Source organism: Gadus macrocephalus, chromosome 20, assembly GCF_031168955.1.
Source record: "Gadus macrocephalus chromosome 20, ASM3116895v1".
Classification (NCBI taxonomy): Eukaryota; Metazoa; Chordata; class Actinopteri; order Gadiformes; family Gadidae; genus Gadus; species Gadus macrocephalus.
Window position 1 is genome coordinate 14,308,414 of NC_082401.1, and position 10,537 is coordinate 14,318,950.

Genomic DNA, 10,537 nt, shown 5'->3' on the forward strand with positions numbered 1-10,537 from the left:
CCATTACCATGTATCCGACGATTCTGCCTAAAAACCTCTTCATTACTAATTAGTATGTGCTCGATTATAGGGAAGAACTGAAAATAGTTTTCCGTTAACGCACAAAAGACGTCCGTTTCGCAAGCGCATTTCTAATATATGTATCATCTGGCGGCTCGCCGATGATTTACATTGAGCAATATTCTCAGAGTTCGCGCAGACACAATAGCAGATTTTCACTCCAATCAGTGTTGAACAGGGAACTGGTAAATTGGAGCAGCAAAACAATAATTCCACTGATTAGCCCCCTTTCTGTGCGGCGTACGTGAACTGTTTATATTGTGGAGTACCCCTGCAAGGGGAGACAAACCAAAACAGCCTGATTAGGAGGAGAGTAATTGGATAAGTTCATTTCAGCATGAGGGCAGCCCAGGGGAGAAGCAGCTTGCACCCTAAGGCCCAATCCCATTTCTACCCCTTACCCCTTCCCCTTACCCCTCTCCCTTGTTTTGAAGGGGTAAGGGGAAGGTGCTAGGGGAAGGTGCTAGGGGAAGGGGTAAGAGGTAGAAATGGGATTGGGCCTAAAAGTCAGCAGCTTCTGGGGTCTCTCCGTGCAGTCGTGGATAGGAGGTAGTTAACAGCCACGTTTTAAGGTATCTTTTTTACTGTTATTACCATGGTAGGAATGTTTGATGGAAAGGAGTCCTCATATGATACCACAAACAGGATGGAGTCATATTTATTCTTCAGCATTTATTTTGGGGTATTTAATAGATTTATAGGAGTGTATTTGTATAGAGGTGTATCAATTACTCTTTTGCTGTGTGTGGTTATTCGTTGTTACGATTACAATTAGGGCATTTAGCAGACGATTTATCCAAAGCGACTTACATCGGTTAATACACACATAGTCACACCGACGGCAGAGTCAACCGTGCAAGGCGACAGCCAGCTCGTCAGGAGCAGTTAGGGTCAAGTGTCTTGCTCAGGGACACATCGACACTCAGCTAGGAGGAGCTGGGGATCGAACTAGCAACTGCTCTACCTCCTGAGCTAAGCCGTTGTTGAGTGTCTTTAGGTGTTGCTTCCTTGCCACTGAGAAGCAGCCCAGGTTGAGCGAGTGAACCCAGTAGCTAAAGTAGCCCCGGCCGGGACACACCGCCATGTTATCAACATAACATCAACATCAGCACGAGAGGGGCGGCAGGTGTCCTGGGCTAACTGTGAGGAGTCGGAGCACGATGCGCTCTGTCTCGCCACAGTGCGGCCCGTCTTCAGCGCAGTAATGGGCCCCTGAGCGTCGCTCATTCAATCCTTCGACCCCTTTTTACCCGCCAAAGGGCTGCGCGTTACCACGTCCTCACTCACCCGCTGGGCCGTGATTGAGCCGCTGCCCACGTCATCAGCGACCCCCTCCGGTCCGGCTCCACCTCAGAGCGTGGATCTGTCTGTGTGTGTATGAGTGGAGGAGGGTATTATGGGCTGCCCTGCTGCATTCGCCAGTGGGAAACGGAGGAGAACAACGTCACCCGGTTCCCCCGCGCGAATCGCACTCGCGTGACGCGATCGCGGCTTTGACCTCTTCCAGGAAGGGTGAGGGTTAGTTAGTGACTGTAGCAGGTGCATTTCGTGCAGCTCTGGTATGTCGCTGCTCAATGTGTCCACACCTGTCGACACCTGCCTGCGGATTTGAATACGATTCCCTGCGCCTGTGGCGGTGGCGGTGTTGACGGATGGAGATGCCGTGACGATCCGTCGCGATGATCGCATTTTCTCACCGAGCGTCATCTTATCAACGGCGCCTTCCCTCCCCTGAGCTGTGGATTGTGGAAACGTTGATTACGTCAAGTGGCTTCGTGGTACCTACAGCGTGCACGGCCCACGCATTCCCCTCCGTCAACACGCCCAGCCCCCACCCCGTTAGCCCCCACCCCGAAGACGTTATCTGAACATCTTAGCTTGCTGACGGAACTTGAAAAGTGTGCTTGCGTATACATTCAAAACCACTCACTTACGGCCTCGTATACCACAGCCTCCTATTCTGAAAAACCCGTCTCTTATCCAGAGTCTTATTCTGAAAGCGTACATGACACCAAGGGAAGAAAGGAAAAAAATAAATAAAACTATCACTTTAACCGTTTAAATGGCTTTCAGGACGGAATTGGGTAACATTGTGGAGAACGGTGGCCTAGTGCAGTCTTGCCACCAGTAATGTTCAAAGCTGTCACTCTTATCGTAGTCTCGCAAAGCCAGACCAAACTACAGCAAGTAGAATGGTCTGGAGCCACGCTACCTCGAGCCGTCTATCCGTGGGGAAACTGGGCGGGCCTGTTTTTATTTCTTTAAACCAATCACAATCGTCTAGGGCGGGGCTAAGCCCGGGAAGCAGCAGCGGTGTCCATGCAAAATAGAACATCTTTCTTCCTCAGCAAATGCTGTAAGCAAATCTTTAGCAGTTCTTTGCAATTTTCGACGGAAAGAGCCAAACATGCCAACTTTACAGCGCCGTCAAAGTCCTCTTCAAAACTCGCCATACTGCCTAGTTTCCGAGTTTGAGGGGGAGCACAATACGGGAACGCCAGCAACCGGAAGGGGAGGAGTCGCGGCCAAATCCGACGCTAGGCAATAGACGCTGTCCACTTCCGTTCAGCCAGACTACTCTTATCGTGACAGATGCACCCCCCCCCCCCCCCCCCCCCCTACCGCCCACCTCCCTACCCTGATGGGTGAATCAGAGGGAGCAGGGAGCTGCTCCCGACTAAATGGACGTTCCCTGGGCCTCATTATCTAATCACCAGCCCGGCTAGTGCTAGCATGCCAGTGATTAGGCCCGGATCGAGCCTTGTATTTTTTATTTTGCCACAGAGTATAAATGTAAATTTCTTCCGAATTACTTTCTTTCTTTTTTTCTGATATAATTGATTTGGTTTTGACCTTGATATCATGCGTGCTCCGTGGCGCCGAGGCTGGAGAGGCGATGACTGATTAAAAAAAAAAACCCTGCTCTGCCCTCCGGTCGTTGCTCCACTCTGTTAGCCGCCGCCGCCGCCGCCGCCACTGCCAGGCCGTGCCCTTTATGTGTTCCCTCTTGTACCAACACACGATAGGGATCAGCGTGCTTGGCTCACAGCTCTCTCACCCCGTTCCTCCGACCGACCAGATGGCCTGCCTCCCCTACTCTGCCACCTGGACGGGACACGCTTGCATGGGACCTAACGAGGTACCCCCCCCCTTCACCAGCCTCCCTCTCCCCACTCCTCCCAGCACCCTTGGGGGTCTTCTCATAGCTCCCTAACCGCAGTCCCAGCGGGGTCTGCTACATTGTCTGACCCCGTGACTCCGCCACCTGTCCCGGAGCTCAGCTGCTCGCTCGCCTTTGATGCCTCCTTCTCCTTCCCCTTCTTCTTCTTCTTCTTCTTCTTCTTCTTCTTCTTCTTCTCCAGCCGGATGACTTGGACCCTGTATCTTCTAGTGAGGCTGCCAGCACCCCGGACCCTTCCTCCTGGCTGTGCGCTCAGTGCCAGAGGAGCCCCGGTGTTCTTCAGCGGTGCTCAATGCGCGGCAGAAGATCAGAGAGTTCAGCCTTCGTTGGCAGATCCCACGTTTGATCTCAATTTTGTTATGGAACCCCAAGAACAAAAAAAACAACCGAAAGAACACAAACATGATCAAATAAAATTCGACAGGCGGGGAGGGGAGAAAAAAAAATCAGTTTTACAGTTTAAAGAAGATAATATACACATTTATTCAAGGTTGAAGTCGAGTTGATTTCCTGAAGGGCAGACCCTTGAATGCGCGAGTGTCTCCCCTCGTGAACAGAATGGAAAAGCATCGTGAGCGGTCTTCCTGTTCCGATTTCCCCTCCAGCGTCGTCTCTTCCTCGTACCTGTGCAGGTATAGCCAAACTACTCAATCATCAAGATTTCAAAAGAAGGTCAACCTCATTAGCTGCCATTATGGTGTGTGCGTACGTACGCGCGTGTACATCAGTGTGCACATCACGTGTCTACGTGCGTATACGTTTTGATACGTTCTTATGCGCTTGCGCGTGTCTGTAGATCTAAGTACACTCTCAAAAGCCTGACGAACCTGCCGCGGCTATGCCGCGGGATGCTCAACGGTGCGTGTATCAGCGAGAGACCGCCCTCCGTGGGTTTGTGTTGACGCTGCGCTGCCTTCTATTGAGGAGTATTAGACGATGACATCATCCATGGGGAGGGAAGCATGGGCCCCCAATGATGTCCTTGTCCCTAGCAGGTGGACCGGTTTGAGGGACATTGACGTCATCCACTAATGCCCCCCCCCCCCCCCCCCCCTCTGTGGGGGACATGGACATCCTCCACAATGGGGCCCGTTGTGGACAAGCTGGATAAGACGGCCATTAGAGGCGGTGACAAAAACCAAACCTGAGTATGTGAGTCCCCACCCCTCCACCACCACCACCCCCTCCCTCCCACAGCAATATATAATCACACAAATAATAATAGCAGGCCAGGATGAACCAAACGAGTGCGCTCTATTCTCCGTCTCCCCAGATGCTCCCTCCACGAGCCTAACCCCCCCCACCCCCCCCCCCCCCCCCCCCCCCGCCTATTTGTCTCTCCTTCCTGGCTCCGTCTGAAAGCGATCGGGGTCATGGGTTCCCCGCTGCCGTAGTCATTAACACTCGTCCCCATTCAGCGGCTCACCCCAGGTCAGAGTTGCGGGCTAATGAAAGTGTTTGCACAGGGGCGCTTCTCATCCCCAGCCACGCTCGCTAGGCCAGCGCCGCCACCGCCGCCGCCGCCGCCGCGCGGCTCGTAGCCTCACGCGCGCGAAAACGCCAACGCGAGGAGCCGAAGCGAGGCCAAGGAACGGTCCGGCCCGCCATCACACGTCTGGATGCGAGGACGGTCGGGGGATCAGTGCTGCGCCCCCCCCCCCCTCCCCCCCGTGTCCAAGATAAGATAAGATAATGGAGATAGGAAACGAGGAGCCCGTGTGTGTGGAATCAGAATGACTGCGGATGCATATCTCGCACATCGCCACATTGTTAAGTTAATAGGCCACGTTGGCAGCGGATGTCGGCCTGCCTCCGTGTCCCCTCGATCCCCTCCGTCTCTCCTCCAGCGCTCCCCTGTACCCCTTCGTCTCCGGGGGGCCGCCGCGGCCGGGTTGCTTCTGGCGCCCGGTCACGTGACGTTGTAATATCAATGGCGGGGGGGGGGGGGGGGGGGGGGGCAGGGAGCGGGTGACCCCCGGCCGCAGAGCGGGCCAGTAAGTGAGGTAATCTGGCCTTTCACTCACCGGCGACGGGCCCAATCTTTCTCCCGGGCGCTGACACACGAAAAGCTCTGACCACTCATTACACTAACGAGAGGGGGGCTAACGAGGGGACCGTTTCACCTGCTGCTGCTGGAGCCTGCTGCCCCCCCTCCCTCCCCCGGTGTAACCCCCCCCCCCCCCCCCTGCTCAGTAGCCCCGCAGACGGAAGGCTTTCAGACCAGGCAGGTGGCCGCTTATGCACATAATTGCCTACAATTTTAGGCAATGAATAAAAAATGATCTGCATTACTCGTCAAAGGTTGTGTACGCATCGCCAAGTGAAATCTATAGAGGACCTCTTTAGAGTCGGGGAAGAATGGCGCCTATCAACGCTGGGGAGGTGGGGGGGTAGGAGGGCTGGTGGGGTAGTGGGGGCGGGGGGGCGTTTGTCTCGCAGGGCTCTGGCGTTTGACACGTTGATCTGTGTTCAGACTCAGAGGGAGAGGTGCGGTGGGGTTCCGTGAATATTACCTCGAAGGGAAACGTTCCCGGTAATGTCGCCCAATCCAACCGCCAATCGTCCTTCGGGGGTCACGGATAAACGCCCGATCAAAACACGAGGCCCAGGGGTTGGTTCCATAACGCAACATAGCAGGGAATAACGTGGGAAGCACAATGCCGCCATTTAAATGCTAATCGCATTCTGGGATGTTGCCCTTACCGCGCAATTAACAAGGCCTTTGCAATTACATTCAAATGGTCTATAGCACCTAATTTCCTCCCGTGTTGCTTAGTATTGCAGACCATTTCTTCCTCAACCCTCAGTATATGCGGTATATCTCAGGGAATACGTTAAATATGGTCTTGGGTGGGGAGGAGAGGAAGATTGAATTAATAATATCAAAACGTGGTCCGATGAGTCGGCTGATTACAATCAACCCGCTGATTCGAGGTGGATGTTCCACAACGTGACAGACATTGTTTAGACGTCGCAAGGCTTTCAGTCCTCGTTAAAACTCCCTCTACTGTGTGCTCTGCTGAGCCTGAGCCTGCTACAGCCAGGAGGTAAACACCGTTTTTCTGACAGGCACAACCACATAACGTTACCTTAATCATGCCATCGAGATGTTAATGTCGTTTGGGATTATCCTGTTTTGTGGTGCACTATTTTGCTTGGTAATTCAATCATGATAAAATAAATACTAGAAACCTGTCTTGCGAAAGCCAGTAATAAGCAGGATAACCTTCTCCCCAAGAACAGGATACCAGCGGCCTCCACAGGGGGTAGGCCCAATCATCTTACTTACAGATCAATATCCATGACCTCATGTGTATTCTATATTCACAACACCACCATGTCACCATTATCTGAATCCATATCATTGTTCCTTGTGTGTGTGTGTGTGTGTGTGTGTGTGTGTGTGTGTGTGTGTATGTGTGTGTGTGTGTGTGTGTGTGTGTGTGTGTGTGTGTGTGTGTGTGTGTGTGAGCGTGCACGTACTTGTGTGTGTGTGTGTGTGTGTGTGTGTGTGTTTGCGCGCGTGCATGCCCTCGCACTCTTGCACTCTCGTGCGTTTGTGTGTGTGTGCGTGCACAACAACCACTTCCATCGCTTTTGTCTGCGTTTGAATATTTTCCGCCGGGGGGGTAAACCCAAATACCCAAATACCCCCTCGTTTCTCCTCCGAAGAAAACCCAAACAATACCGGGACTTCGGCCCCCCCGGCCGGGTGTGATGCTGGCAGGCGTCCGTGTGTGACCCCCCCGGGACCTTTTGCCTTTTTATTAACACCTGCCTGTTAGGCCCCCCCCCCCCCCCCCCCCCCCCCCTCTTGGCCGGCGCAGAGAGCTGATGAGGGGGACTGGGGGTTCAGCCCGTGTCAGCCGACCAGAGTCGCTGTTTCCATTTCACACATGATTAATCCCTCTGTGAAGAAGAGAGAGTGTGTGTGTGTGTTTGTATGTGCGTGCGTGTGTGTGCATGTCTTGGTGTGTGTGTGTGCGTGCCCGCGTGTGTGTGCACACGCACATGTTTATGCGTGCGTGTGTGTGTTCACGTGCTTGTGAGCGTTTGCCGTGCCTGCGCGTGTGTATGTGTGTGCATGGCTTTCTGCGTGTGTTTGTGCACGTACATGTGTGTGTGTGTGTGTGTGTGTGTGTGCGCTTGCGTGTGTGTGTGTGTGTTTGTGTGTGTGCGCGTGTGTGTGTCCTCTCCTCTCCTGCTGGCTGCACTCTGGCTGCCCGACTAAAAGGGCCTTTAGAATTCCTGCGGAGAGAGATGTGCAGAGAGTGAAGGCAGCTGGCTGGAGGTCAGTGTGTGGAGCTTTTTTCTGCCATTGTGTAATTGAGGCTCTGGCAGGCTTTTTTTTACCCCTCTCCTCTCCTCTCCTCTCCTCTCCTCTCCTCTCCTCTCCCCTCCTCTCCTCTCCCCTCCTCTCCTCTCCTCGGTTCCTTCAGAAAGGGAGTGTGATTGTGAAGTGCCGCGAGGGGCTTCTGGGGGAGGGAAGGGGAGGGGGCGCGGGGAGTGTTGGGAGGGGAGTTTTTTATATGAAGGGGGAGGTTAAGTTGACGGGGAACAAAAAAGAATGTGTTCCACTAATTTCTGCAGGGGCTGGATCAACAATAATAGGCTCAATTTCTTTATTACAAACGTTATAACCACCAACCCTCCCCTTTCCCCACCCACTTCCGCTTCCTGTCCCGCCCAGTCCCGGGCGCTCGCCCTCCACGGATGAATGTAAGGGGAACCTAGCCGGATTCACCCCGACGTCTCTCCCTCCCGGAGAAGCGATGCATAATTAGTGCTTGACTGGTGCGTATTCAGCGCCGCGGCGGCGGCGTCGTGCGTCGGCTGCAGAGGGGCCCGAGGAAGGGCTAATCGTTTGCACTAACCAACTTGCAATTAGCTCCCTGTTCTTTTCCAATTTGTCTCTATCCAGGGCTCATTCAGCCCACGTCCCCCTATGGAATATGAACATACATACCGTGACTCTGTGGGAGTTTACCCAGAAGGCATTTTGATTTAAAGGCAGGAAAGAGGGGAGCAGGGGGGGGGGGAGAGGGGAGCGGGGTCTCCTGTGCGTGCCACCTCTGTCCAAACGGGCCTTCCCCCCTCTTTGAAAGAGCACAGTCATTGTTCATTTTTTGGCATCAGGATGCCTTGAATTTAGGAAATAATTACCCCGTACCCTGCTGGGTTTATACTCTTTTTCATGTCCTTTAATGGCTGCTTTGCTCATTCTCGTCTAATCCCAAACAGGACGCTATGTGCAGAATCAAGGGCCGGGTCGCGGATGAAGGGAGGCAGGGCCTCCGCCGCCGTTCGGGACGAAGAACGAAGAGGAGGTGAGCCTTTGAAGTCAGACACTCAAATGCATTAATGTCATTTATCTTCTCTGTCTTTTATCAGAGCCTCGTAGTGCGGCTCGCTATGCATTATTATTTCTGGAGCCCGAGAGGCGCCACGCGAAATCCAAAGTTGATAACGCACCGCGGCGCGTCTTTCTTGTTTTGCGTTTTCTTTTAACAAACTAATGACATCTGTGCTTGTTGATCTCGACGGGGGTCCTTAAAGACGCGCCCCATTGTGCCAGACAAGACACTAATTTGATTCGGCTTCACTCATCTCTCCCGGTGCTCGCTGCCGCTTACGGGGGTACTTTGGAAAGTTTGGGCCCTTAGTCGCCCCTCTTTCATCCTCGTCTGGTCGGCCGATTGAAGTGCTGAACAAATACTTGTTTTCGACGTCCGAACCCATGATTTACCTTGTTAACCTCGCAGGGAGGAAGACTACGGCAGGGGAGGAAGAGCCGGTAAGGGCCCTGAGATGTTGAGGAGACTGGAGGACTTCACCCATTGTCTAGTGTGGGTTCTAGCATGCGTGTTCAAGTGCGTGTTTGTGTGTGTGTTTGTATTCCTTTGCGCGTGTGTGTGTGTGTGTGTGTTTGGGTTTGGGTTCTAATGTGTGTGTGGTTGTGTTTTTGTGTTCCAGCATGTATGTGTGTGTGTGTGTGTGTGTGTGTGTGTGTGTGTGTGTGTGTGTGTGTGTGTGTGTGTGTGTGTGTGTGTGTGTGTGTGTGTGTGTGTGTGTGTGCTCTGACATACCATTCAATATTGCAAATTCCAAGTCTCCCAAACTCTGCCCTTCATTAAGTTCTGTTCAGCACATGGTCTCCATTTTACATTTGATATCAAAGAAGCCAACGGACAAAAACATAAACATAAACATCTAAAATTATAAAAGGCAAAGTAGCAGTAAATGTCATCTGGATTAATTCCTTAAATCATGAGGAAGAATCCTTAATTGCTCTCCAAATTGTTGCTCAAGACATGGTTACACTTAGTATCCATGAGTCCACTTCAATTTTCATAACTTATTATTAAAAGTAGACGTAAGTAACCAACGTTACTTCACTTTCTGTTATCTTTAAAACTGTGACATTTGAAATGCAAACTCCCTTTTTAGCTCCAATATATTTGATTATAGTCTGTCCTCAACTGTTATAAATATCATTCAATATGTTGCATGTTAAAGTTGTGACAGTAACATGTTTTGCCCCTTTACTTTGAGTTATATCAATGTCAGAACGCCAAATACAACAGAATAAAAACAATTAGTGGAGAAGGGCGACATTGATCCAGAGAGCTAGACAGGCAGCAGAAAACCTGATTCACTGGAGGGGTGTGTGTCTGTGTCTGTGCATGTTTGCATGTGTCATCGCCTGTGCATGTGTGTGTGTGTGTGTGTGTCATCGTCTATGTGTATGTGCTGTGTTTGTGTGTGCAGGCTTGTGTCTTTGTGTGGGTGTGTGTTTGAATGTGTCCGCATGTGTCGGTGATTGTTTGTGTGTGTGTGTGTGTGTGAATGTGTTTCTGCCTGTGTGTGTGTGTGTGTCTCTGTGTGTGTGTGTGTATGCTTGTGTCTATGTGGGTGTGTGTTTGAGTGTGTTTGCATTTGTGCGTTTCTGTTTGTGTTTATCCTTGTGTTTGTCTGTTTGTGTCTGTATGCGTGTGTGTTTGAGTGTGTCTGTGTGTGTGTCTGTATTTGTATGCTTGTGCATGTGTCTGTGTATGCGTTACTCTGTGTGTATTTGCTCGTGTGCATGCGTGTGTGTGTGTGTGTGTGTGTGTTTCTGTGTATGCTTGTTTGTGTTTTTGTGTGTTTATGCGTATGCCTGTGTCTGTGTTTGTGTGTCTCTGTGTGTGTATGTGCTCACTCACGTGCGCGTGCATGTGTGAGGTGAGAGATGGAGCAGGGAACAAATGGGCGTTGTGATCTAATCATCCTTCAGCTGTTACACGATCACCTCTTCAG

General features: G+C 51.8%; 1 long non-coding RNA gene across 2 annotated transcripts in view; it reads left to right on the top strand.

Moving 5' to 3' along the window:
* LOC132448919 (uncharacterized) overlaps positions 1–10,531 on the top strand; it is a 25,236-nt gene extending 14,705 nt beyond the window's left edge. For both annotated transcript variants that reach the window (XR_009523452.1, XR_009523453.1), the window contains 2 exons: positions 8,483–8,568; positions 9,004–10,531. This is a non-coding gene — a long non-coding RNA (uncharacterized LOC132448919). The remainder of the gene's footprint in view (positions 1–8,482; positions 8,569–9,003) is intronic.
* Positions 10,532–10,537: the final 6 nt, after the last annotated feature.